Source organism: Rattus norvegicus, chromosome 4, assembly GCF_036323735.1.
Source record: "Rattus norvegicus strain BN/NHsdMcwi chromosome 4, GRCr8, whole genome shotgun sequence".
Lineage (NCBI taxonomy): Eukaryota > Metazoa > Chordata > Mammalia > Rodentia > Muridae > Rattus > Rattus norvegicus.
In genome coordinates, this window is record NC_086022.1 from 22,705,965 (window position 1) to 22,731,398 (window position 25,434).

At 37.2% G+C, this 25,434-nt stretch overlaps 1 protein-coding gene across 1 annotated transcript in view; it reads right to left on the reverse strand.

Moving 5' to 3' along the window:
• Sema3a (semaphorin 3A) overlaps positions 1-3,943 on the reverse strand; it is a 470,490-nt gene extending 466,547 nt beyond the window's left edge. Inside the window, exon 1 of the mRNA XM_008762702.3 lies at positions 3,787-3,943. The gene's annotated coding sequence lies outside the window, so the exon portion shown is untranslated. The remainder of the gene's footprint in view (positions 1-3,786) is intronic.
• Between the last annotated feature and the right edge of the window lie 21,491 nt (positions 3,944-25,434).

Below are 25,434 nucleotides of genomic sequence, written 5' to 3' on the forward strand. Positions count from 1 at the left end.
TGTTTTGATCTCATAAAGAATATAAAGACTCAAAATATTAAAAATTTATCATGAAATGCAAGGTATTTCTATTGTGAATATTTTATTTTTCTTCCCTCACCAAAAGTCTGTATTATATTTATTCTGTCCATCTTGGGAGAAAGTGGTTCAGCAAATAAATAAATAATTTATCTGAGATTCTAGCATCTAAACATAAATAATCATGTGTTCCTCCTGAACAGCCAAGGTCTGAACATCATTGACGATAACCCTCAACTCACTGTCTCAATGTTGAAGGTAGAGGTATTTTTTGATGACCATAAATGAGCTGATATTGTGATTAGTTTCCTTGCTGACAGTTCCTCTGACCTGCCTAGAAATATCTTGAAGAGACAAGTTTCTCAAACCCTCAGATTAACAGAAACACCTTTTTAGCAACTGAGCAATTATGGACGGAGTACATTGTCCTGTGATTTCTCAGATATAGTTATAATTTTGTCTGTGCATGCCATAAAAGCTTGAAAAGTAGCATGGAGTCTATGTGCCCAGTGATGACATAACAGTTTAAAATCATACTCACTGTTTGGCATTCAAACACTATTGCTGGATTAACAACTTTCACTATTAATCTCTTTTGAAATTTATATGGTTTCATGTAGTATCCAGAGGTAGATTTGATTTTGTTCTGAGGAGGGAAGGGCTTGTTACAGAAGAGGCCTCAGTGGAAGCAAGGTGAGAGGGTGGGACACAAGGCAGAGCTAATCTGAACACACATTTCACAGTTCACAGACTTTGAACAACTGGAATTTTTTCTGTTATTCCATTCACATTTATGAATGGGCATAGGAATATTACATACTTTATTGAGCTATAAGAATTGGACAGAAAAGTAGAGCCTTGTGTTCAATACATTTTAGACATACAGTTACTATTATTCAATGAGCCCTATCTGTAGTGGTAAGTTTCTAATTCAAAACAGGAAGCTGTGAGCTAAGTAACATGCAGGGCATTTAGGACTCTGTGAACACTGCCCAGAGCTTATTATATTGCCGTCCCATTGAGTGACCATTAGGAAATCCTTTGGTGGCCATTATACTCAAAATAGCATATTATACCACACTTACTATCTGAATCCCTTGATTATAAGTAAACATGGGGTTATTATTAAGTTATTTATATGTTGACTTAAGTATTAAGAGAAAAACATTTAATAGAAAAAACGATACAAGTTATGATTCTCAAAAACACAGAAAGGCAAAAACCTCTTTTCTCCAGAACTACAAACATCGCCTATAAAGTGTCATAATATTTAACTAATTACAATGCAATCTAATTGTATTTGAAAATATGTAGTAATAAAACTAAGAGGTTAAATATACCTATGTCAATAAAATGGTTACAAGGTCATATTTGAGTGCTGTGTAATTTATAATTGGATCAAACTTCAACATGCATGATCAAAATGTTATGTCAGTCAAAAATAATTAAAAAATTTTCAAATAGACAGTATTGATGTTTTTCACCATAGGTCATATTTAGAACAATTACAACAAAACTACTGTTGCAAATATTTTTGAAGACTAAAACTGCTTCTTTGTGGCTCATCAGTAGAGTTAGAATTATTCTGATTAACTCCACTCAACAGAATTCTTCAATGTAACTTACTTCTGTGTGAAAAGGTTTTTTTTTTCCACAGCACAGAACAACCATTTGCCTTTTTATTGCTATTACATGGCTGGCATTTAATCATTATGAGCTTAAAACATCAAACCTTTCCTCCCTTGTACCACCTTTCCCCAGACAGCTTCTCGAAAGTTGATTAAATTAACTGAAACGCAAGCAAAGACTGTGTAGTCTAACTATTTGGATAAAGAGTGAAATTTTCATTCATCATCCACATGCTCTCCATGATTGGTTTGATGGGTTTTCCCACTTGATATTTTTCCTTTCCTAAGCCAAATACAATAACTGATATTTTGTTATCATATTGAAATAACAATCACAATGTGTTAAAAATGTGCAATACGGACCACTCAGTTTTTATTATACTTTGAAAGGCAAGTGAATAAATCAAGAAGACACAAACCTAAATGCAGTGCTGAAGTGAGATCCAGCCTTTGAAATTGGCTTCCTATTAATCATGGGGCTGACCTTTTCATTAAGGGGCACTTGTCAGAATCATTGACACTGTTACAGCATTCATATGTGTGAACTGTACGCTCTAGCATTCATATTCTGAGGAAGGCATAGTGAAATTAGAATCTCTCCCTGTAGGGGGTAGACATTGACCGCTATTCAATGCCAACAATTGTTGGTTAAAGCATTCCATGAAGAATGACTTTTAAACTGCATTTACTCCGCCATCAGTAATGTCAAATCCAATCCTTAAAGAAATATATTTAACTAAAAGTAATTAATTAAACCTCTCATAGCAGCAACTTTATCCTGGCTAAATCATTTCTGAAAATACACAAAGGAGTCATCAAGGCTCTACCGTCATGGTTTTTAAATCATCGTTTACAATGAGGTCCATCTATAATAGTCAAAAAAACAAAAGCAAAACATTGGCCAGTGGGAATTATTTTAGAAAATACAAGCGTATTTTGTCTGTGTTTTCTTATATACTGTATCCGTGCACATCATATTATGAGATGACAATGGTTTCCAGACTGCATCATCAATACATAAAATCTACATTTAAAAGTTCTTTAAAGAAACTACAAATAGAAGTGAAGTACTGACAGTCTTTATTGCATTCTTTTACAGTTTGATCATGTTTGGCAATATTCGAAGGATTAATCTTATAACTTGAATCTTCATCAGGGGATATGTTGTATGCATATTTCCAACACACAGTGTCACACATTTGAACGGCAAACACATTCTTTTACACTGACTGACATTTCACCTGAAAGTCCACCACAGTCAGCTTGTTAACACAATCGAGATATATAGTGTAGTAGTAAAAAGATTCCCTGTAGCCGAGTAAAATTCAGAGCAGGGCTCGGGGAACATGGCTTGACTTAGGTCGCATCTGAACTTGAAGTTCAAACATAGTTTAGTGGTGAATCCAAAGTTGTAAATGCAAAGTAAACGCAATGTGCAGGCTGCTTTAAACCAAGCATGAGAGAGCAAAAAGTCACAGTTGAGATTTCCTACATCTGTTTTCAATATCTCTTCCTAGGCTATTAGACAAATGACCTTTGGTTTTCGTTTGTTTCTTTTAACATTGCATTATCATTGCCATTGAAACTACAATCTAGGGCCACTTTTAGTTTTTAAGATAACTTTTTTAGGAAGAGTCAGGGCTCAGGGAAGAATATGTTATGCAAAACTTACAGGAAAATTCCTTATATTGATGTCTCAAGGAGGATGGAATACTATAGTCAGGCATGAAAGTTGAAATCCGTTTTCAAGTAGGGTAGTTTCTTCGGTGTCTGAGCACTGTGACAGTACCCTTGTCACCAGCGTTTCTAACAGTAATAAAGGATATTTCACCCAGAAATAGCAGTTAATAGCCAGGCTACAGGATCGAATTAGCATTGTTATTAGCACCACATTTCAGTCCAGCAGACCTTCCGAATCAGGAGTCACTTGTGGAGTATTTAAGCTTCAGTGACAGTTCCGGGACACTGTGCAAAATGAGCTGGGACACTGAGTGAAACGACTCCTGGGGAAACCCACAGGGCTAAGAACACAGGCTTCTTTGGCTGGTTCACTTTTGCTCAGTCTTTAGAGGATTCCCTGAGAGTAAACAGCCTTAATTAATTCCCAAGTAAAAGAAGGAAAGGTAAAATTTCCACTTACTGCATCTGTGGTCCTTTGTCCTTGAGCTGGAGTCCGAGGGCTGATCTGTGGCTCCTACCTAGCTCCAGGTTGCCCTCTGGGTTAGGCACAGACGTGAGCAGCAAGAAGCATGTTGACTTTGTAACTGTACAAGGAGCAGCCGGTGTCAGCGTAGCTCTGGAGAGCCGGTCAGGACAGAACACTAAACTCCAGCAAGCAAGCACAGCATCTATTACCCCTGAGGCTCTACCATTTCACCTACACCTGGGCGGATCTATCAAGCTTCATCTCTATTAGAGCTATTTGACTCTGTGGTTTAAGAGGGAGGGAGGAGGAGGAGGAGAGAAAGAGAGAGAAAGGGGGAAAAGAGCCTTGCCGTTGTCACACTTGTTTCTTATTAAAGAGCCTTACGGTGGATTGAGTAATTGTGTACGAAGGTAGTCTGGCTGGCAGATGTGTGCAGCCCCAGCGGAGCACTAGATTCAAGGCAGATGGGCTGTACCAGGGCGCAAACAACATTGAGAGAGAGAGAGGCGTGATTAAAACAGCAGGCCTCTGTTTTATAGTGCTGGAAGTGGGGTAGCATTAAAGCCCCTGGGAGCCAGAGTTCCCCAACTGGAATTGCTCTTTAGTAAGGAAAACGATAAATTTGATAAAAAATCGGAGGATGTCCAAACCCCAAAAGTTATAGAGATATGTGTAATATTCATTATAACTATTAATGAAGGATTGATCCCCACCCCCAAATATCTTGAGAGAACTTAATTAAAACTACTCAATCATGGGTCAGAGTGGGTTATTGATAGTGTTAACGTGACAGATTCGAAACAGATCCCTGATTCTGGCTACACAAGCCAAGGTTATCTTTTTAATCTGAATTAAATTGCCTTAAGGAGATTTACACTGTCAGGCAGATTGACACTCTGCAACTGGACATTTTTTTCTTCATGTGGCTGAAGCCAACTGTTTGGGGGCGGGGGTGAACTCATCGTAAGTATGTCTGCATACTCCTCATTATATTGGGTAAGTTAACCTATGGAAACTTCAGACCTTTGTGTGTCATGCTTTTTGACAATAAAGTGCATTAAATAATCAGAATGAGTACAATTTACATTTAAAATTCAGGACCATTCCATCTACGGCCCTATGTTTATGAGAGCTACTTTCTTATTTAAGTGGTTTGTAACAACTGATACTAACGGCTATGATGGGGATGATAAATTGATATGTAAGTCTCTTCCCCATCATCTCTGCTGTGTCCTCCTAGGACACCATGGGGTTAATTATACCATAAACCTATTTTAAAAACACACATAGTGAAAACAGCTTTGAGAGCTGGTCTGAAGATCACACATTTCCTGTAGTTGATAGCAGGGTTCAGTCTGTCTCTTGTATCATCAGGACAATCTCTATGTAGACTAATTTCTTTTTTAGCCTGCACAAACCAGAATGGATACCATTAATGTTTTCACAAGGAAATTTGGAACGTAAAACTTTTCTGTCACCGGACAGTCATGATTCTAATTTTATGCCTAAACCTGTCATTGAAATACAGTCCAGTATACTGATAGAATCCCATAAAACATTAAGGCCATCTAACATTAAGAATTGTCTCATAATATAATGCATTAATTTTAACAAATACCCCAAGAAATTACTTATTAAATGATTTCTGATACTTAAACTTATTTAAACAAATATCTCTTACTGGCCCTGCTTAGTTTTCGTAAGTCTAGAAGGAAGATATGTGGGACTGAAAGACTAACTTTGCCAAATCCAAACAGGGGTAGTAGCTTCTGACACTAATCCCAGAACAATGAAAAAATGAGACAGGAGAATTAACACAAGTGTTTTGCCATCTTGGTCTACATACAATTCTAGGTTAGCCTCAACTACAAGTCTTACAAAACATCCACACCATTACTACCATTACCACAACCACCAACAACACGACCAACACCACCACTACCACCATCACCTCCAAGGCCAACATCACTATAACAATGTTAGAGAATGCTTGATTCCATACCAGTGGATCTGTTATCTTCCTCATAATTGGCTTGTGAAGAGATGTTTTTATTTTTCATAGCATTTTATTTTACTTATCAGCAGAATCATATATACTTGAATGAGAAATTCTTCTAGTGATGACACTGATATTTTGGATGAGTAAAGTATCTTGATCTTATTGATTTCAGACTTCTATATAACACACTGAAGTAGTGTGTTAGAGTAACAAACATGATTTAGTGCTTGATTTTAAGTATTCATAAACACTTTAATTACCAATTAGGAAATCGCCTCCCTATGATTCCATCTAAAACAAGATAAGAATGAAAGTGTTTGGGGGAAATAAAAGTAAACATTTAAAGCTGACTGAGTAAAAAGACAAGGCATAGGGAAATATGACTAAAGCAACAACAGAAACTGTGGAAATAGGGACATCTGTGAAATAACTGAACTCAAGAAGAAAATTGGTTGTGATTTCAAGGTAATCCAGACAGATAATGCACTTTAAAGATGCATAAATAGATAAGAGTGTGTGTATGGTTCTGGTGTGAGGCAAAGGGGAGGGTGATTTTAGTGAGTGTCTGTGTGAATATCTAACCATGTATGATGTATGCATGTGTGGATTTTTATGTATCATGACATTAAAAAGTTGACATTGATGTTAACATTTGAAAGAAAACCTACTACTGTGAGGAACAAATCTCCTATGAAATATTATATAGGAGAGCAATTAATTTCTATTTTCTCTATTTACAGTTAAATAGATTAAACTGAGGTTTAAGACCAAACTGTTTTATCAGCTTCAGCAAATTCAGAATTTAAGCTTAAAAAAATTCATCAGGAAAAAAATAATGAGAATTTTACATTTTCACATTTCTCAGTTCCACATAAAATATCATAATGGACTTTCGTTGAATATATTTTTATATCTTGGCTAAACATAGAACATGCTGGAAATATCCCAAGAAACAATATCCTGGAGAGATGTTAGTCTAACTTTTATATGTACATTTGGATAAGATTTGGAGACACAGACAGACTTCATACGATTGGTCTCTGATTTTACCCGTAACCCATCATGCAAACTTGTACTCAAGAGGATTATCTTTAACAAATGTTATCTAACATATGAACCAAAGGAACTGGCGTTGACTGTTTTGGCTTTGTGTTCTAAGAAAATAAAATAAGAATTTTTCATATCCCTCCAAAGGTTTAAATGCCCCCATCTCTAAAACCTCTTTACTATCTCTATTCCTGACTTATCTGAACATAATTTACTGTTTTTTATTTAACTTAATTTCAAATAGTTTTCACTTATAATGCAAGAGAAACAGTTCATTGAATGTGAATACTTAAGGTGCTATGTTGTTTTACAGCAAAATTCAAGTTATTGTTTATCTACATAGTTTACCATTTGATTCTTTGTTAAACATATGCTCTCTTGGGTCAAGACTTTGACACCCAAGGTGTAAAACAAGTTGAGTTTACCGCCGAGTTCAGTTGGGTTGTAGAATCTCATGCTAATTCCAAGGAGCAAGCTGATATTTCTGACAAAAAATACTTTATTTCCTAAATATAAATAGGGTTAATATTAATTCCTTCAAAATTTCTAAAAGTCTGCTTTTATAATCTACAATTTCACTGTTGGACCACCTGTGTAAGATATGGATTCACTATCTCTTTTATATTTGTAGGTCTTCTTCCCTGTACGGTGAGGTGAGGTAAAATTACTAGGAAAGACAGGATTGGATGAAATATGCACATATGTTCATCTGAAAAATATTTGGAGAGTTCTCAATTGGGTGAAAAAATTGATGAAGAATTCAATAATTATAGTTTCTTTTATTAGACTAAATATAAATTGCTTGGTATATCCAAATGTGGATGGTTGCCTAGAAACTGTAGCAGCCAGCAGAAACAAATGCGTGACACAGATTCTCCCTCAAAGTCCAAGAAGAGGCTGATCCTGCTCGTTCTTTAAGATTGGACTTCTCAACTCAAAGACAAAATCTTGAAGAGAAACAAAGAATTTTTACAAATATTAAGTTTTGATCATAAAATTAAAATGATTGATCCTTGTCTCCACAGAAAGCGGAAGCTATATATTCACAAAAGTCACATGGGCTTTTTTATATCTTGCTAGCCTTCAAGTGATTGGAAGTGCATCACTTGGCCTCCTGATGTGACACACTTCCTTTGTAATTATACGCAGTCATGTGCATGTATCTGAGTGGTTTTGGTAGCCTTGGTATTGAGAATGACGATTCATGTTTAACTGCCTGCCTTATGTCTTTTGGGAAAAGATAGCTGACCATATTCCCAAAGTTCAAGAGTGATCCATGGGCTTCTATGAAACATTAACTTTTTTCTACCAAAAAGAGCTAAATCTGTCACAATGATCTAGTAGAAGCACTGTGCTGTGTTTGGATTGTACATATGAATACTCTGCTCTGAAGGGAGCCGAGTACTAAGGCTTCACATCCTCAAGGAAGGAAGTAGCAAAAGAGTGAGAGCTGGTTTTCATTGTTCAAATAACCATTCTACAGTATGTCAGCATTTCACAGTGGCATACTACATGTGTTGCTTTATTTATGTGACGGGAAGGTATGAGGTGGAATAGTCTATTTAGGAGATCCAGATTTGGGTAGTGAAATCATCAAGAACAAAATCTTTATTATCTCATGTACTCCTGTCAAATCAAATACTAATGAGCCTGAACTCACAAAATTCGTCCTACTCATTTAAACTTACCAAGCATCCCTGTCAATCAAATAATTCTCCAATCACTTAATTGAGTTCCTGTTATATTCAGTAGGGTCAATATAAAGTCATACTTGATACGACTGGAGAAGGTAAGTTGAGAATTCTAATGATCATGAAACAACCAGTTGAATTATTAGTCCTGGTTTTAAAAAAGTACCCTTTGATAGTCTCAAATTAAAAAAAAATGTTTTATATATTTAGATATGTGTGTCTTTGTGTGAACATATATATATATATATTCATATATATGTGTAGTTTCCATGGAGTCCAGAAATTGGATCCCATGGATCTAATTATAGGAGGTTATGGGTAACTAGGCATGGGTGTTCAGAACAGAACCAGCACCATCTGCAAGAGCAATAATGCTGAGACATCTCTTTGGACCCTGGGTTTGTTGTTGTTGATGTTGTTGTTGTTTTAACAGTATGTTATGCAACATCTCTAAGTATCCTTTTACAGTATCCCTTAGTGGCTGTGGTGTTAATAGCAAAAATATAAATACTTTAAAATAGCAAAGCACACTTAGGTACACCACATTCAAGACTCCATTATTAGCTCTATATACTGTATCAAAAGATACAAGGAGAAAAATACAAAACTACTGACATTTTTATACTAATTCTTCAGAGTTGTAGCAAATAAATATAATGCTTCAGATAATATGCATTAAAAAGTTATAAGTCCCAGGGGTCTTCTGTTCTTGGAGATGTCTGAAGACACTGAGGCTATGAGAATATGATATTGGCCAAGATCACAGATTAGCAAATTAATACTAATGCTAGCAACAAAATGCATTGTAATGTATCATCAAATGTCCTCGGTTATGCTAGCTATTACTCAAACACTTTCATAACAATGTGCTTACCAGTGCAATGTAGAGAAGAAAACAATCAAGAGTAGATCTAAACACCTCATTGGGATTTAAGTTTTGAGCATTGCACTGGCTGGTTCTGTGTCAACTTGACACAAGTTAGATTCACCAGAGAGGAAGGAGCCTCAGGTGAGGAAATGCTTCCATAAGATCCAGCTGGAAGGCATCTTCTCAACTGGTAGGTAGGGCCCAGTCTATTATGAATGGTACCATCCTTTATAAGAAAGGGGGCTGAACAAGGTAGGAGAGGAAGTCAATAAGTAGCAGCCCTTCACGGCTTCTAGATCAGCTTCTGTCTGCAGGATTCCACCCTGTTTGACTTCCTTTCCTGACTTTTGTTGATGAACAGCACCATCTTGCTTTTGGGTCATGGTGTTTTGTTGCAGTAAAAGAAAGCCTAATAAAGAAAAGTATCAAATGAAGATCATTGTAGACCTTTATAATGAGCCAAGAGCATGTTTAACAAAACATTTTCCCCTAGAAGCTTCACAGAAAGAAAACCACCATTTTGAAAAATATGTTTTCCCACAGCTCATCTATTGTTACAATGGTTTGTAGCGATGCTTTGCTTCGAGCTCTAAATGTAACACAAAACAAAGGAGACTGCTAAAAAAAATAGCATGAAGAATAAAATCTGAAAATTAGTCGGTATAGTACAGAGAATACGAATACAAAGAAGACTTATAAATACGTGCAATCTGTCATCTGACAAAAGAGAGTGACCTCCTATCTTTCTAATGACAGTGTTTACATAAGGTGACACTTAAGAACTGAGTACACAGACACAAAATATCAGTCTCCATATACAAAAGAGATTTGATTTATAAACAGCATCATATGCTGTTTTCCATTATTGTTCTGTAACAGAAGGCAACACAGGTTTTTTTTTTATTTCTTCTAAAATTATAAGTCTTCATTACTCTGTTACTTTGAGCCAACAATAGCCTGTGGGCGAATGGCTGCCCATGTGCAGAGAAGATTCCTGATGAATTGTGTCAGGCGGGGGAGATATAACCAGAGCTGTTTGAAGGGTCACCTTTGGCTACAGCGGTGCTTAAGTGTTTCTCCAATGGCCTGGAAAATGAATTAGAGAATAATCTCATCAGCTATGCAAGGGAGTACAGTACTCCAAAGTGACAATAAGCGCACGGCGCTCCTTATGAACGATGCGTTCACTATTCAAAATTAACTTGGGCAAATTTAAAAAGCAGTGAAAAATGACTGGAGCTAAGTTCAAGTCAGTTCACCTCAAGTTAAACGTAACATGGAGAGCAATCTAACCCCCAGGACGTAGCACAGCCTCTCTGTACTGTTGGGGAGGGTGGTGACTTGAAGTGTTTCATTCGCTGAATTCTTGGGCAAAGCAGAAAATACATGTGCATTAGTTGGACTTGTGAACTAAACATTCCTGTAGATTTTATTTTCTCCCTTATTTCTACATATCAGGTGAACTGTGCATAGTTATGTAAGACGTGTAGTAGAACAAGTGTAAAAGTGGGATATAAGCTTAATGCAAATAATTTGAATCAAGCATTTAAGAAAATAGTAAAAAAAATGTATGTTTGCACACAACGTGATTTGCATGCTTGGTTATGCAAATTTCACTTACCATGCTTCCAATACTCTCTGTCCAGAATACTCTAAGTGTCTCTTGACACTTGTGTTTGGTGCCATTGGCTATTTACATGGAGGCGGCACGTGAAGAAAGTGTTGAATCTCTGATAACTGTCTATGTCAGCTAGAAATCAGCAAACTGCCTGTGCAGAACCAGATAGGACACATTCTGAGCTACTCTCACCCTGTGGCCCCTGTTAAAATCAGCCAGCTTTGTAACTTTCATACGGAAAGCCATAAAGGACACATAAACACACAGGTGTTCTCATGTTCTCAGGAGAGTCCCTGAGATTGCTATCATGTGCTTTTGTGGATGGACAGGCACTAGAAAAGTACAAATTGGTATAAATGAAATCATAGGCTATCATATTGGAAAACAGAAAGAGGTGGAAAAGAAAAGAGCAGGTTTAGAAAGCTTAGGGTGGAAGGCATATTTCAGACTCACCCGAAAGAGGAATACACGCTTGCTTGGCGAGGCCACAGAGTAAACGGGGAGTATGAATGCTCTTGGACAGAAATGCCTTTATGCTGAGAGGCCCCAGGAAGATATCATACAGTCACAGTTGTCAGAGGACCTATTTTGAGGGAGACTAAGGTGATAGGTGAAATGGTACTGCCACATAGTGAGTAGTTTCAAAGGACTCAGAGGTACCAAAGGGAGACAGAATTTCAGACACTGAGCGATTCTAAGAGCACAGCAGTTGGAAAGATAGTATATTAGTTGAGAGGAGAGTTGTCAGTGACCAGGAGCATTTGATACAAATGCAATAGGCATAGACTAGAAAACACATGAATGAAGAGAGATCCAGACTGAGAAATGTGTGAAAGTCAAGTCCTGGGTGGGGTGATTCTTGCTATGGTGTAGGACCAGAGCATCTCAGAATAATGACATACATGTCATGGAAAAGACTGAGGGTGGGCGGCAGAAGGAAAGAGTCTATTCATAGTTTTGCATTCTTCGTGTTTGCGTTATTTCTTAATAGGTCTTAGAAAAAAAAGTGTACTATGGAGTTGAATACATTATTGTGTAGATCAGAGCTAATTAAGTAAATGAAAGTTTAAGCCTAAGAAAGAGTTGTGGTTATACTTGAGAGGATAGGATGCAGTAATTCTTAAAAAGATTCCTAGGAATATAGGTCTTGTGTGGGGTTAGGCCTATCTCCAACTAAGTTCAATTTTATCCCAAATGGCTCAGCCTCGTGTTCTTGTCCAATAGATAGCCCCCTTTAACAGATGTATTCTTGCCAATAGAATTTCTCTGGTAAGGATCTCAAATCCCCAACCCTATCTTATGCAATTAGTTTCCTGCTTTCTCTTAAAAGACCCAACCATCAGCATGCACCTTTCCCATTCTAATCCAAGACTCTAAAAGGAGACCCAAATCTTTCTAATATTGTAGATATGTAGACTATAGAACTCTAGACTGTCCAAGGGAACAAGTGGAGCTCTGGAGCCCATGTCCTTCTCTGTGTTTTATGCTACTTTCTCTTCAGTCAACCTTGGGTATGTGCTGTGACTGCAACTTTCTTGACTTGTAATTCTTTTTTCCATTAATTAATTAATTAATTAAATAAATTATTCACTTTATATTTCAATTGATGCTGCCCTCTCCTCCTAGCCTCCTGTCACGTGATCTTTCCACCTACTTCCTGAACCTTCACCTCTGAGTAGGAAAAAGTCCCCCCTGGATAGCAACCAACCTCGGTACGTCCAGTCACTGCAGAACTAGTTGCGACCTTTTTCACTGAGGCCAGACAAGACACTCCTGTTACCAGAGGAGAGCCCACAGACAAGCAGCAGAGTCAGGCTAAGCTTCTGCTTCAGTTTTTAATAGAGGAAACCAACCGAATAAAGACCCCTATCAGGCCCTATTCCAAAAGGTAATGCCTCTTGCATAAAGTAGATTGTGTAGTGTTATAGTTTGAATCTAGTATAGTCTCAGAGGCCCACATGCTATAGTAAACATGGTTTGGAGGTAATAAAAGCTTTAAAAGGTAGGGCTCAGAGAAAGCAAGGTAAGGGATTTTGTGTGTGTGTGTGTGTGTGTGTGTGTGTGTGTCTGTGTGTGTGTCTGTGTCTGTGTGTGTCTGTCTGTCTGTCTGTGTCTGTCTGTGTTGTGTGTGTCTGGGTGTGTGTCTGGGTGTGTGTAGAGTAGGTGTAGGTAGTCGTTCTTTAAGGAATATTAAATCCCAGATTTCCCCTCCTGGACTCTCTGCGGTGAGTAGATTTGTGCCACCCTGTGCTTCCTGCCATGATGATTTGTCTTTGCCTTAGACCCACAAACAACAGAACAAACTGACAGTGGACTGAAAACTCTGATACTGTGATGCCAAATAGATAGTCTCCACTTTCATTTGATTATCTCATGTATTTTGTTACAGTAATAGAAAACTGATGCAGAGGCATTCTAAAATAAGAAGTTAGAAATGCTAACAGCATCATAGCATGTAGGGCCTTACATGGCATATCAAACAGACTGTATTTTATTTCAAGTGTACCAAGAGGATTCTAAATGATCTGTTTTCTTTTATTTTTCTTCTTTATTTATTTTTCTTTGTTCTTTCTTTTTGTTCCTTCTTTCTTTTTTTTTTTTTAGGGAATAATTTTATTGATTCTTTCGGAACTTCACATCAGAAATCCCAGTCCCACTCACTTACCTGTCCACACTGACACCAAAACTTTCATGGAAACTCATGATCCACCCTCCTGATGACTATAAATGGCAAGAAAGCTACTGTTTCTGTGACACTGAAGATTACAGACTCACAGATGAGAAAGAGAGACATAGAAGACATGTGTGATGCTGAATGGTTTTAAATGGTAGTACAGTCTGCTTTGTTATGAATCATTTGTAGATTCTGTATTTTGGCATTCAGATATTCCATATCTCCCTTCAGCAACTCTCATACCAAGTTATAGAGAATTGTACAACAGCAAAAACAAAACAGCAAAATGAAACCTTCCCGACAGAGTCATAGGCTATTGATAAAATGATAACCTTCAATCGGATTTCAGCCTTCCTGCCAGTCTTTTGTAGTGGCCTTTTGTGTTTCATGGCTTTTGTTTGCTTGTTTGTTTGTTTGCTTTATCCTTGTTGTTGCCGCTTTTATTGCTGACTTCCTGCTTAAAACAGCCAGTATGCTCTGTAACAGTGTGGGCTCAGCATGACCCTGATGTGCCTGGAGGCAAGGACACCAGTGTTACCTGCTTTGAAAGTTCAATTTAGCGTGCTTTCAGAGTCCTAAACTCAAAATAAAGGAATCAGCAATACATATTTAGTGCAATTGAACAGGGTGTTTTAAATATAACAGAACAGAAACAGGCCTAAAACACAAATATATCTTGACTGGTTGGTAAAGAGTCTTTGAGCAGATGTCCACAGGAACCTAACTGTATTTTCTCCAGAGCATTGGCTCCTTATTCATTAATTCACTGTTTGCAATGACTTCCTAGACAGTAACTGGCATGGATAACAAGAACTGACTGTATTTCTCAAAAGAAAAAATCTAAATTGAATTATATCATGGAACAGTTGGGCTTATTATAAAGAAGCTTTTCCTGTAACTGTATAGAACGTTGGCAGGACTTTAGAAAAAGAAAAAAATGCAATTTAGTTTTCTAATGGCTGTTGTTAAAAAAAATAAAAAAAAAACAGTAGTTGAGTAACTGAATAGCTGTTGGTTTATTTTATCTGTCTTTAGAAACAATGGAAAGTGAAGTTTGTTTCAGTTGGTCTTTTCAGCCGTGGCCTTGAAAGTACCGAGTGGAATTATGAGAGTATATAAGAGGAAAGCCAAGTGCTTAACACCATGTGTAATAAATAATCCTTGCTGACTCTGCTACTTCTGTTCACAGTGCTCTATACTGGAACACTAGGGCTCTAGGCTGAGATGGCATTTGCAAGAGACTGAAGTGAAAACCACCAAATGGCTCCCTAAAGGTAGTGTGACCACCCACCAGTCTGTGTGTCCATGTTCCACCCAGCATTCCATCTAGCTGGTGGCCTATGGTTGATGAAATAAATCATATGCATATGTTATTAAGAGATGTTTTACCCATAAACACATGAACTATGGATTTATCCAGAATTGCTGTCACTTAGCCTTGGAATTGGCTCAGTAAGGGACTAGGAGCTGGCTTATCTTCTAGCATACCATGCTCAAAGCTTTAAGTGAATGTTTGACAGCTGCCACAGGGTCAAGAGGAGGCAGCAATGAAGGTAGGAAGTGCTGGAGGATGTCTGAATTGCTGGGTAGTATGTTGCAAGGGAGTGATCAGGAGGTTGAAATTCCAGGAAAGTAGATAGCAGGAAGGGATAGGAAACAATTAACAAACTACAAGTATAAAAAGTGAATTCTCCAAAAACTCAGAAAGAATAGGGAAGCATAAACCCAATCACAGAAAGACATACATGGTATGCACTCATTGATAAGTGGCTATTAGCCCAAATGCTTGAATTACCCTAGATCCCTAGAACAAACGAAACCCAAGACAGATGATTAAAATGTGAATGCTTCACTCCTTCTTTAAATGAGGAAAAAGAATACCCTTGGCAGGGAAGGGAGAGGCAAAGATTAAAACAGAGACTGAAGGAACACCCATTCAGAGCCTGCCCCACATGTGGCCCATACATATACAGCCACCCAATTAGACAAGATGGATGAAGCAAAGAAGTGCAGACCGACAGGAGCCGGATGTAGATTGCTCCTGAGAGACACAGCCAGAATACAGCAAATACAGAGGCAAATGCCAGCAGCAAACCACTGAACTAAGAATAGGACCCCCGTTGAAGGAATCAGAGAAAGAACTGGAAGAGCTTGAAGGGGCTCGAGACCCCATATGTACAACAATGCCAAGCAACCGGAGCTTCCAGGGACTAAGCCACTACCTAACGACTATACATGGACTGACCCTGGACTCTGACCCCATAGGTAGCAATGAATATCCTAGTAAGAGCACCAGTGGAAGGGGAAGCCCTGGGTCCTGCTAAGACTGAACCCCCAGTGAACTAGACTATGGGGGGGAGGGCGGCAATGGGGGGAGGAGGATGTTTGCCCGGAAACCGGGAAAGGGAATAACACTCGAAATGTATATAAGAAATACTCAAGTTAATAAAAAAAAAGAAAAAAAAAGAAAAAAAAGAATAGGGAAGCATAAAAGAGAGTAGTGATTAAAGTCAACGGAGGAATACTTTGCCTAAAAACCTTTTTGAAAAGCAAGCAAGGAACAACAACAACAAAAACAATAGACATTCACACACCAGGTGTTGTAACTTGTACCTGTAGTCCCTATACTTGACAGTGTAAGGCAGAATTGTATATTCAAGGCAGGCCTGGACTAGATAGATAGATAGATAGATAGATAGATAGATAGATAGATAGATAGATAGATGGATGGATGGATGGATGGATGGATGGATGGATGGATGGATGGGCGCATAGGTATATCTACTACACGATACTTTATTCCATCCCCTCTGACTACACATTGACTGGCTTTACTCACTGACCAATGCTTTACCTACAGCATCTGTTGTTTTTATTTCTTTCCCCATCTGCTCATCAATCTTCAGCTCTAACAGCCTAATCTGTTTTATCCCTGGTCCCCATCTCCCATCTACTCCTGGACTGACTATTATTTTGCTTGTTTGTTTGTTTTTCAAGGCAGAGTTTCTCTGTTTAGCTCTGGATGTCCTGGAACTCCATCTGTAGACAAGGCAGATCTTGAACTCGCAAAGAAACAACTGCCTCTGCCTCCTAGAAGCTGAGAATAAAGGCACAGGGCACTGTTCCTTGGCCTGTTTACATTTTTTAAATGTGAAAGTCAAGTGTCAGTATACAGTTCAACCATGGAATTGTGTGAGGAGAATTCTGAGTGCTTTCAATGAAACTACAACAAAACCGGACAGGAGTCTTTTGATCTCAGCTTTTTCAAAACGTAGAATCGCTTTTGGACTATTCCTTGTTCTTCCCAGTGTAGCTAATAGGAGTGAGTTCACCTCAGATTATTCATTGCAGATGGCTCTCGATAGGTTATTTCTTTTGCCTCCACCAATGAACCCATTCAAACCAGGTTAGATTATGTTAAAGGTAGGTTTATTGGGAAGCTGCTCTTGGGCCAGTGAGTTCACTGGCCCCATGGACTGACGTCAAGAAAGTCACCATGGGGAAGAGGGGGTATGAATGCAAACATAGAGAAGGAGAAGGGAGGGAGATAAAAATGTCTAGATTATACATGGAAGCGCCTCTAAGGGAAAGAGCAGCACAGCTATTATGCTAGAAAGTTCAGGGTTGGGGTTTGGGTGTGCCAGGTAGTGAATGGGGGCTGCTGGAAGAGGCCTGCTTTTGGTATGTAAAATATGCACCTCAGTCCCTTGTCCCAAGGAAGAAATTAAGCAGCTATCCTTTGCTTACTTATGTTCCTCTATGGAAAAATATGTTTTTGCTATATGGGGCTTTCTGTGGTAATTGGAAATTTTATTCACATGATTCCTCTTAAACCACGAAGTATAAGTTGTCTTATGCTGTGAATAAAGTTGACTATTTCGCATAAGGGTGGACAAAAAAATTTTAAGAGCAGAAGTGGTAGACGACATCAAGGCAGCTGCCTTTTCCAGGCATAACAACACTGATGGACATATGAATTCACAGAAACTGTGAGCAAATGTGGACTTACACAAGCTGAAGCCAGAGGAAATCCAGCACGGAAGGGAAGTGACCACAAAATCTCCCTCTTCACTAAGGAACTATTTATATTGGTAGCTTCTAGAAGAAGAAAGAAATCTTTTTCTTCAAGTCCATTGCATTGGGTATGTCAACCATGATCCAGGCCTCATCCTCTGAAGAGGTTGGCCAACAAAAATCAAACTCCATTTTATTAAGGGAGAGAAAGAAAATAAGGTTGAATGAGCAGAGGGTTGTTGGGGAACCAGAGAGAATTTGGGGAAGGGAAGAAAGAATGTGATCAAAATATGTCATATGAAATTCTCAAATAATAAATAGATTATTTTATAAAGATGGGGATGAAAGTGTGTTCTCACAATCTAGTACAGCCTTTGAAAATGACATGAAGTTTTTTTAGTTGTCCAGCATCACCTAGAAGGGGAGAAGAGGGAAAGCAAGTGAGCTTGTTCTCAAAACAATTTTTTGGAGGGGGAGTCTCTCTCTGAACATACTAGTTGACGAAACAGAACCTCTGTTGGAGTGAGCAGGATGACAGCTTAAGAAGAGTATAATTTGCTACGGCCATGGTCAAAACAAAGAACTAAAGAGAAGTCTACACAGACAGATATGTGGTTGGAACCAGGAGAGGAAGAGGAGTCTGACAAGACATGAGTTGAGCGTGAAATGAACTCTGATAATATAAGAAGTGTGGAAGCAGCAAAATCAGTCATTCAGATTATATTTCCAGAATATCACCCTCACAACTTCCATAAGGCTTTAATTAAATAAGGTATAAATGGTGTCTGTGGGAGGGACACCCCTTGGGTCCAAGCTATTGCCCATTTTTTCTCTCACAGTATTTCCCTTTTCCAAACACACATTAAAATTTGTCATTATATATTCTGCCCTGCATAATGTGTTGGGCATCATATTTTCTGCTCACAAGTATTATAAGTCCAAAGTAAAGTGTCTTTGCCAAGAGATTTTACCTGCAGAGTTGATAACATCTCTTTGTGGTCAACAGACACAGTGTCTTGCTAGATGCATAGGCACATAATAGGTATGAAATAAAAACTCGATGTTGAAATATTAAACAACTTTATGATGCACTGTTTTAGGAATAAAGCATTAAGTCCATGGAATTAAATACTTTGCCCAAATAAAGTGGAATAGTGGGAACTGAATAGGTTTTTATTTGACTTTGAAGTCAAGTAGTCTTTATAAAGAAAATAGTCTGTCAATGTGTTATATAGTTTTATTTAAAATATGTATCAGTATTTGAGTAATGACTTCATGGAAGACATAAAATATAGGTAACTGCCCTCCATCTCAGGTGGGAAAATCTGCACTGCTTGCTTATTTAAAGTTTCATTTCCCAATGTATTTCAGGACTTTGCTGTATACCATAGATTTCATATACAAAGGATACATTGCAGAAAAGCAATCTTCCTTCTACCCTCAAAAATGATGGAATACATTTCAAAAGACAATCGTGGTTTTTGTTTATGACAGCATTTAGTTCTCTAGGGACCTGAAACATTACAGTATATCTTAGACTCAGGGAAGGCAGGATAGAATCCTTTCCAGGAGGTTACCTAATACTACAGAAGGCTTTTGCTGAGTCCCAAGTGGTCTGCACTAACATTTTACTGCCCCGTTGCTATAGTTTTTCATGTGTAAGTATACACAAACCGTTTGAGAAGACGTCAGAGTGAACATTAACTGACAATGTTACACCATCAGTATTGCATAATAGGAAAAACTGCACATACTTTGCTCTGTTGATATTCAAAAATCCTATCTTAAATTTTCTCTTTTGTTCTAGTTTGAAATAAAAACAGTATATATGATGCTAAATTTATATAAGAGGATTTGAAAAATACTTTTTAAATGGAAAGCCTTTTAATAACATGCTCATTTGTCTAAAACAAGTCAAAATCAATTAAGCAGACCAAAGAAGGAAGAGGCAATACAATGTGTGGTATTCCAATAGCTATACTCCTAGAATACAAGAACTCACAAAATGCTAATGTCTGACATAATATTCACGTGCATCTATGTATTTTCTATATGTTTATGAAGAAAACATAAGAGGGTGGGAAGAAAAGTTTAATAGATTTAAGAAATCCGTAGAGGCTCAAAACCATTATAAATGAAAGCTGACTTAAAACATAGAAATTAGCCCATGATATCCTTGACTAATAAGAAATAGTGTCACGTTCTCATGACATTTTTCTGATGCAGATTACATTACTGTCCAGACTCCTGTATCCAAGGAAAAATATGAATTGTTGCAGGATTGTTTAAAAATTTTTCCTTTCCTTGCTCCCACTTGAGAACACTTGAGATATCACAGATATGATTCCAATAATGTAATTCCTGTTGAGCAAATCTCATTTTCTCTTTGCAACAGAATGAATCTCAAGAATATGAGGCAGTTTTGGCCTTCAATATTTCAGTTAAAGACACACTTATATAGCTTAAATTTACTTTTTTAATTCATAAAAATAATTCCCGATAAATATTTGTAGTTTCACTTGAATTTATATTCGAGTATACTCAAAAGTATATGAATATACTTTTCGGTTTATATTAAAATAGAACACTTTCATTCAGAGTTTGGGCCCTTTTCTGCTTTCCCTCATGAAAAGAGTAAGAGAAAAAAAACAAGAAAACACAGAAAGAATTAATTTAGAGATATATTGCTGAAGAAATTTCTTGCAGCATAGTTGCCAGCTTAAGGAGCCTGCCAGGTGGTTTATAAAGTTTCATACATTTAAATGTTTCATCAGTGCTGTGGGCATAGAACTGGTTACAGCTTCTGGTGTCTGGGATATGGGTTCTTTTTCTGTCAAACCACAGTCATTTTTATTTTATATATCGCCACTTAGGAAGGAAGTCTATTTATGGAAAAAAATGTACTCCCATAGAGAGAACCAGAGAAGAAGTAAAATGCTTGGAAGTCATACAACACATTGTTTACAGCAGTATCCAACAAGCTGGATTGTGCATGGCTGCATATGGTTCAAGTCTTGTTTTAATTCAACCCTTGGGACATCAGGCCAATAATGCAGCCAAATATGCTCTTCTGAGTCAGTGATAATAGTCGAAGTAAGACAATGTGAAAGCTTTTCAGCTTGTAAGTGGCTTAATTTTTCTCCATATTGTAAGTACATTTCTATTAAAACAATCACACATAACACACATGCCTACAACATACACACACCACACTCCCCCACACACAGACATACATACACACACACACATACACACACACAATATGTGACTTAATTTATGATTAGACTGGAATTCTATTATAGTAAGCAAATATGCTTACTTTTGAGGCAAGCACCATGCCTTCATCGTCCTCTAAGTTCCCCTTTGTCTGTAGTGCACCTGAACACATCTGACTTCTGTCCTCCTGTTAGTGTTTGAACTTCTTCCAACACAGCTACACATTATTTTGTTACTCAGGTGCCTCCTGTAATCAATGAAATATGGAAGGTTCAAACATAATATCATCTACAAATTCGACTGTTGCTTTCTCTGGATCTGTTTCAGTGGTTTTTGGCCCAAACATAGAAAGGTGTCTGCTGATTTTACAAGCCAAGTCTGACATGTGTATTGTGAGGGAGGGAATTCGAGAATGGAAAAAAGAAACTTGTTCGTATTTGAGTCAACACAATAAGAAAGAGCAAGAATAATTACAGTCTGTATTAAACAAGATGTGCAAAAGGCTTGCTCTCTTTATCTTTTTCTACATCCGAGTATTAATTATTACCCCAAGTGTGCCTTTCCTTTATCTTCAGTATCTTCCATAATTTGTGAATGAAAGAACATTATAGGTTAGCAATGCTCTCATTAAAAGGTAAACGAAGTATAAGTACCACTTCTTTATTACCACAAAATAAAAGGAGGCAACAGAAAGCAACATAAAAGGTTAATGTTACATATTTTCCACAATGACTTTATATATATCAAAGTGGACAAATAAGACCTTAATACTTATGTCTCATATCTGTCATTCATGAGTTACCAAAAGGAAGCAGATGAAAGAGATGTTTCTTTTGTTTATAACATATTTTGCTTCTCTTAATCTCATGATAAAATTTCATTTGATATCTTACATGTAAATAGTGTACTCAAGCTCATTTACCCAAGTATTCAGATTGATTAAACAAAATATTTTAAAAGCCATGTCTAAAGACTAAATAGTAATAACTTCAAAGCTCTTTTGCTCATTAATATTTTAACCAGAAAAAAGTTTTGTATCCATTCCCATCAGAGTTAGTAATTTATTTCTAAAATCAAAATCTCAGTGTAAAAATTAGTGAATCTTATTAATATAATTTCTATAAAAATTATAATAATTTCTCATCAATTTCTATTCTGCCACCAACTTTCATGAAAATCTATCAGGAAAGGGTGTGATCATTATTCTGTTTGTGTATCATCCAAAATGAAATGATACATTGTGTTTAAAAAAATAAGTAAATGGCCAATACCAAATTGTGTAGATATATACTCCTTAATGTAACCATTTATTTTTGATGATTATACCAACCAAGTTCAATACCAAGTTCAATAAGGTAAGCCGACATTTTATAATAAAAGTCCTGCTGTGTAAAATATAACTTTAAAAGGATAACTATTTAATGGTTCTTGTTATATGGAGTTATACATCAAGCAACTTACAGTGGTAGTATTATAATGACTTAAGGAATCTTTGCTATCTGCATGTAGCTAGGAAGTTCTAGCAAAAGATTTCTCATGTTACTATAGCCAGGTGAGAGCTAGAATTGTAGTGAGCAGGGTGATTTCCAGTTGAATATCTCAGATTGTTCATATACATAGAAGATATTTGACACATGTCAAGAGCTAGGCACTGTCAGTTATAACAGTGACACAGCTTGCTCCATGGACTTAAGATGGCACCATAGTTAACGTCAGGCTAACATCAGTCACATTCAAAAGCAATCATTCCACAAAGTTAACGTGGAAACTGCAGAAGGTCTTTGATTCTCAGAAGGATCTGAACATTATTTCTGTTGCCATTTCATAATGACATGGACAGTACTACAATTCTAATTCAAATGTCAAAGGAATGAAATGTTTCTACTTGGTGTCAGATACTGAGTGCACGTGTGAGAAATGGAGTGATTTAATTGAAAGTGACCACATTTCACGAGTATCTACCTTAGAATTTGTCAAACTACAGGTCCCTGACAAAATCCACCTTACTTCCATGTTTCTGTATTGCCGTTTTAGTGTAGTAGCATAGCATTCCTTTGTTTATGTATTGTTCATGGCTGTATTCAGTCAGCTGGGGCAGAGATGAGTAACAGTGACAGAGAACACATGTCTCATATGAAGTCTAAAATGTTTAATATCAAAGTTTGTTGAACCTTCCTTTATTAGCAATATCCTGAAATAAACTGTAAGAGAGGTGGAAACTTGAAACCTAAAAAAAAAAAAATTAACAGAGCTAATGTGGCAAGGTGAAGAAGAGAGGTAATTGTCATTAAATGTTCAAGATGACAGGATGTGGGAGTCAGGTGAAGAGCAGACAGCTGAAAGCAGACTCAAGCAATAATGGAGGAATTCTGGCTACAATTATTTGGTATTTCTGCTCTTTTCTAAACAAGACTCTTTAGGATAGTAGCCAAATGAGAAAGAAAAGGAAGGAAAGAGAGCATGTGATATCCTTTAAATGACATGAGAATGATTATCAGTTCATTTAACTTTGTGATTTTTTATAACACATTATCATTTGGTCATAGTCTTTCTTTTCCTCAACTCATCCCCAATCTTATCCTCCTTCCTACCCACTCACCTTCATTTTCTTCCTTAAAATTAATAAAAAAAGAAAATCAACAAACAATGAAAAATGAAAACAAAAACAAACTCAAAAATAAAGAAAATTAATGCAGCAAGAAAGTGCACACACATACTTTTGCCATTTGTATGGAAAACTTTTTGACATGTGTAGTCACTGCACTGTGACACTTCTACACACAATCTTTTTTGAGACCGTCACTGATGGTTTTTGGTTGGTGTTTGAATCATAGGCTATAGGGTGATTGCCTAGGCTAATGTGCAAAGACGCCCACAAAGGTGTATGCAGTACAGATAACTGTCATGAGTGTGTAAATCCTTCAGTGTGAGTTTTCATTAGGCTGTTCTAAAGTACCACCATAAAATTTTTATGTAACTACAGAGAAAGGTCTCCATATGCAAGTATTGTTGAAAATCCAGACAGATGATAATTTTCTCTTGAGCTGAATTATCTCTCCTGTGCTTGGTAAATAGATGTTTTCTTCTCTTATATGATTGATTAGTTTACAATGATAGAACCTCCAATATAAAATATACTTTCGGCTTATTTACACTGAAGATTTACTCAAGGTTGTGGTCTTCTTTATCTTATGGTTTATAAATAAAAGGGGGACCGGTCGATCTCCTTATCAGCCATGTTTATACTACAGATTTTCTTGATGTCACAGCAAAGAGAACATGCCTAGCATGCAAAAGGCCATAGATTCATTCTTTGACCCTGCACATAGACAAACAATATTACTTTAATAAAATGTCTTCCTACCACAGAATGTAGCTTCATTCCTCAAAATTTAGGACTTGACTTTGTATTGACTGATCCTCCCCCACAGCCTGTGTCCTCAGCCTTTCAGTTGAGTGTCTTTTCTATTCAATCAGAACAGTGAAGAAAGGGTTGTCAAGACACTACCACCAAAGTGCTTCATAAAGTGCTTTATGGTTCTTTTTTCATCATTTGCTTCCTACACACAAGATGTGGTGATTAGAGTGTCTGATGCAAACATGACCTGTGAGATGGGCTCTCTCCATTATCAAAATTCATCACTTCATTGTCTCTTCTCTTCTAAGCATTATGTATTTTCCTATTTACTACACTTTTTATGTTTTCTTTATTTTTTTCAAATATTTGAAGACATTTTTGTAAGAGCAAAACAAGAATTGTTTTTCACAATACAAGGTTTCTCTGGCAGCTGATGGCAGTGGGCACAGAGGTACTGAGAGTAATTCAAAGCAAATTTGAAAGGTTTCTCTTTGTGTACACCTAGGGTGTGTATGTTTATCTGTCTGTGTGTATGTCTATGTATTTATATGTGTGTACATGTGTGTACATGTATATGATTGTGTGGTCATGTGCACATGTTTATACATTGGGGCCAAAGGTTGATCAGAGAGGAAGTTTAAATTGAAGTTCTCCATGGGGTTCTTCCCCTTGGAGATTGGGAAACCCTGTTGGAGAGGGAAAGGAAAGATTATAGGAATCAGAGGGGATGGAGGACACTAAGAGAACATGGCCCATAAAATCAACTAAACAGGGCTCACATGGGCCCAGAGATACTGAAGTTACAAGCCCTGGGCCTGCATCGTTTTGCCCAAAATCCTCTGTGTATATATATATTATGACTCTTAGCTTGGTGTTCTTATGAGCCTCTTAACAGTGGGAACAGTTATATCTTTGACTCTTGTGCCTGACACTGGGACTCTTTTCCTATGACTGGGTGTATCTTGTCCAGTCTTACTAGATGTATCTTGCTTTGTCCTGTGTGACTGTCATCTTAGATGCCTACTCTTTTCTGAAAAATAAACAAAGGAGAATCTAGGAGAGAGAAGGAATGGGGTGGCTAGATTGGAGTAGTAGAAAGAGAGGAAACTGTGATCAGGATGTATTGTATAAGACAAGAATGTATTTTCACTAAAAAT